The sequence below is a fragment of the Oncorhynchus mykiss genome, chromosome 19 (genome assembly GCF_057628025.1).
Source record: "Oncorhynchus mykiss isolate SJ-2025 chromosome 19, ASM5762802v1, whole genome shotgun sequence".
In the NCBI taxonomy this organism is placed as follows: domain Eukaryota; kingdom Metazoa; phylum Chordata; class Actinopteri; order Salmoniformes; family Salmonidae; genus Oncorhynchus; species Oncorhynchus mykiss.
This window is the reverse complement of record NC_143040.1, coordinates 847,501-851,575: the sequence shown is the minus strand read 5'-3', so window position 1 is coordinate 851,575 and position 4,075 is coordinate 847,501. Positions and strand designations below refer to the sequence as shown.

Genomic DNA, 4,075 nt, shown 5'->3' with positions numbered 1-4,075 from the left:
CCAGAAGAGGACTGGCCCACCCCTCAGAGCCTGGTTCCTCTCTAGGTTTCTAATCTCCACCAGGCACAGCCAGAAGAGGACTGGCCCACCCCTCAGAGCCTGGTTCCTCTCTAGGTTTCTAATCTCCACCAGGCACAGCCAGAAGAGGACTGGCCCACCCCTCAGAGCCTGGTTCCTGTCTAGGTTTCTTCCTAGGTTCCTGCCTTTCTAGGGAGGTTTTTCCTAGCCACTGTGCTTCCACAGCTGCATTGCTTGCTGTTTGGTGTTTTTAGGCTGGATTTCTGTACAGCACTTTGTGACGTCAGCTGATGTAAGAAGGGCTTTATGAATAAATGTGATTGATCCCTCACTTTGTATTCGTTGTTTGTTTTCAGCTGGGTTTGAACAAACATCATAACACTGAGGGTGTGGTTAAGGTAGTCTAAGAGTCACTTTTTGACCTTGGTTAGTCGTTTTGCGGGTCTTGTAGGTGGATACATTTTTTTGAAAGGCATGATTGACTCTCGTGAATGGCAGGCGAAAAACAAGTCCAGCAAGTTAGAAAAAATTTCAAGTCTAGTTTTCCGTCATCGTACAAAACCCCCTCTGCCCAGGAGTTGATCATCTTTAGTTCTCAGAAAGAGAGGAGAAGTTATTTGTGCATATTTTCTCATCTGAGTAGTCTACAGGTCCTAGCTGACACAACGTCTCTGATATTCTCAGGTAGGAAGCAGCTTCGGTGAATTTGATTGTCATGATTGCTTGTTCAAATTGTATATACAGTTTTCTTCCTATTTCAAGGCATTAGTAGTCTTAGACCTACCTATGCAACTGAAAGCTCCATCTGTTATTAACGGGATGCTATAGGTGTAAACCCATAGATGTAGGCTAACTGTTGCCATCTGTTATTAACGGGATGCTATAGGTGTAAACCCATAGATGTAGGCTAACTGTTGAAATCTGTTATTAACGGGATGCTATAGGTGTAAACCCATAGATGTAGGCTAACTGTTGAAATCTGTTATTAACGGGATGCTATAGGTGTAAACCCATAGATGTAGGTTAACTGTTGCCATCTGTTATTAACGGGATGCTATAGGTGTAAACCCATAGATGTAGGTTAACTGTTGCCATCTGTTATTAACGGGATGCTATAGGTGTAAACCCATAGATGTAGGCTAACTGTTGCCATCTGTTATTAACGGGATGCTATAGGTGTAAACCCATAGATGTAGGCTAACTGTTGCCATCTGTTATTAACGGGATGCTATAGGTGTAAACCCATAGATGTAGGCTAACTGTTGCCATCTGTTATTAACGGGATGCTATAGGTGTAAACCCATAGATGTAGGCTAACTGTTGCCATCTGTTATTAACGGGATGCTATAGGTGTAAACCCATAGATGTAGGCTAACTGTTGCCATCTGTTATTAACGGGATGCTATAGGTGTAAACCCATAGATGTAGGCTAACTGTTGCCATCTGTTTTTAATGGGACACTATAGGTGTAAACCTATACATGTAGGCTAACTGTTGCCATCTGTTATTAACGGGATGCTATATTTGTAAACCCATAGATGTAGGCTAACTGTTGCCATCTGTTTTTAATGGGACACTATAGGTGTAAACCTATAGATGTAGGCTAACTGTTGTCATCTGTTATTAACGGGATGCTATAGGTGTAAACCCATTAGTGTAGGGATTGCTTGACGGGATATTTTTATAGAGGTGCAGAATTGTTGATGTAGCTTCACCAGGGCCAATCAGATTCACAATTTAGAGAGGGAGAGAGAGATATAGAGAGATAGAGAGAGAGAGAGAAGGAGAGAGAGAGAGAGAGAGGGATAGAGAGAGAGAGAGAGAGAGAGAGAGATGGTGAGAGAGATATAGAGAGATGGGGAGAGAGAGAGAGATGGAGATATATATATATATATATATATATAGAGAGAGAGAGAGAGAGAGAGAGAGAGAGAGAGAGAGAGAGAGAGAGAGAGAGAGAGAGAGAGAGAGAGAGAGAGAGATGGTGAGAGAGATATAGAGAGATGGAGAGAGAGAGAGAGAAGGAGAGAGAGAGAGAGAGAGAGAGAGAGAGAGAGAGAGAGAGAGAGAGAGAGAGAGAGAGAGAGAGAGAGATGGAGCGAGAGATATAGAGAGATGAGATGAAAGGGAGGTGTGGTCAGAAGGGGAGAAAGAAACAGGTTGGACTCACTTCCACTTAACATTGTTAAGATAACTACCCCACTGAATCAATGACTTTAAGATAATTACCACACTGAATAAATGACTTTAAGATAATTACCACACTGAATCAATGACTTTAAGATAATTACCACACTGAATCAATGACTTTAAGATAACTACCACACTGAATAAATGACATTAAGATAACTACCACACTGAATCAATGACTTTAAGATATCTACCACACTGAATCAATGACTTTTAGATAAGTACCACACTGAATAAATGACTTTAAGATAACGACCACACTGAATCAATGACTTTAAGATAACTACCACACTGAATAAATGACTTTAAGATAATTACCACACTGAATCAATGACTTTAAGATAATTACCACACAAATAAATGACTTTAAGATAATTACCACACTGAATAATTGACTTTAAGATAATTACCACACTGAATCAATGACTTTAAGATAACTACCACACTGAATAAATGACATTAAGATAACTACCACACTGAATCAATGACTTTAAGATATCTACCACACTGAATCAATGACTTTTAGATAACTACCACACTGAATCAATGACTTTTAGATAAGTACCACACTGAATAAATGACTTTAATTAAGATAGCTACCACACTGAATCAATGAGTTTTGAGGCTGGTTAGGATTTACACCTTTAAAGGCCTTCTCTACACCTTCAGAGGATGGGTCGTCCTTCACAAGCTGACAAGAACTGTTGCCTAGTCTGGTAATTACAAGGCTAGAAAGGGGGATAACTTTTTGGGAACGTCCAGTCAGTCTTTGGTAGTTTGATAATGTTGTAAAAAATTATATATATATATACTTGATTACTGGTAACCTTAGCAACACTTATTTTCTCTTCTGGGCTCCCGAGTGACGCGGCGGTCTAAGGCACTACGTCTCAGCAGCTTGAGGCGTCACTACAGACAGCCGTTTCGAATCCAGGCTGTATGACAACCGGCCGTGATTGGGAGTCCCATAGGGCGGCGAACAAGGCCCAGGGTTGTCCCGGTTTGGCCGGTGTAGGCCGTCGTTGTAAATAATAATTTATTCTTAACTGACTTGCCTAGTTAAATAAAGGTTACATTAAAATAAACTGTATATAGGGAATAGTGTGCCTAAGTAGTGCACTATACTGTATATAGGGAATAGGGTACCTAAGTAGTGCACTATACTGTATATAGGGAATAGGGTGCCTAAGTAGTGCACTATACTGTATATAGGGAATAGGGTGCCTAAGTAGTGCACTATACTGTATATAGGGGATAGGGTGCCGATGTAGTGCACTATACTGTATATAGGGAATAGGGTGCCTAAGTAGTGCACTATATTGTATATAGGGAATAGGGTGCCTAAGTAGTGCACTATACTGTATATAGGGAATAGGGTGCCTAAGTAGTGCACTATACTGTATATAGGGAATAGGGTGCCTAAGTAGTGCACTATACTGTATATAGGGGATAGGGTGCCGATGTAGTGCACTATACTGTATATAGGGAATAGGGTGCCTAAGTAGTGCACTATATTGTATATAGGGAATAGGGTGCCTAAGTAGTGTACTATACTGTATATAGGGAATAGGGTGCCTAAGTAGTGCACTATACTGTATATAGGGGATAGGGTGCCGATGTAGTGCACTATACTGTATATAGGGAATAGGGTGCCTAAGTAGTGCACTATATTGTATATAGGGAATAGGGTGCCTAAGTAGTGCACTATACTGTATATAGGGAATAGGGTGCCTAAGTAGTGCACTATACTGTATATAGGGAATAGGGTGCCTAAGTAGAACACTATACTGTATATAGGGAATAGGGTGCCTAAGTAGTGCACTATACTGTATATAGGGAATAGGATGCCTAAGTAGTGTACTATACT

At 40.7% G+C, this 4,075-nt stretch overlaps 1 protein-coding gene across 1 annotated transcript in view; it reads left to right on the top strand.

Annotated features, from left to right (window-relative positions):
- The first annotated feature begins 379 nt into the window (after positions 1–379).
- The window catches only part of LOC149974618 (uncharacterized), a 24,265-nt gene continuing 20,569 nt past the window's right edge, over positions 380–4,075 (top strand). Inside the window, exon 1 of the mRNA XM_090211787.1 lies at positions 380–702. The gene's annotated coding sequence lies outside the window, so the exon portion shown is untranslated. The remainder of the gene's footprint in view (positions 703–4,075) is intronic.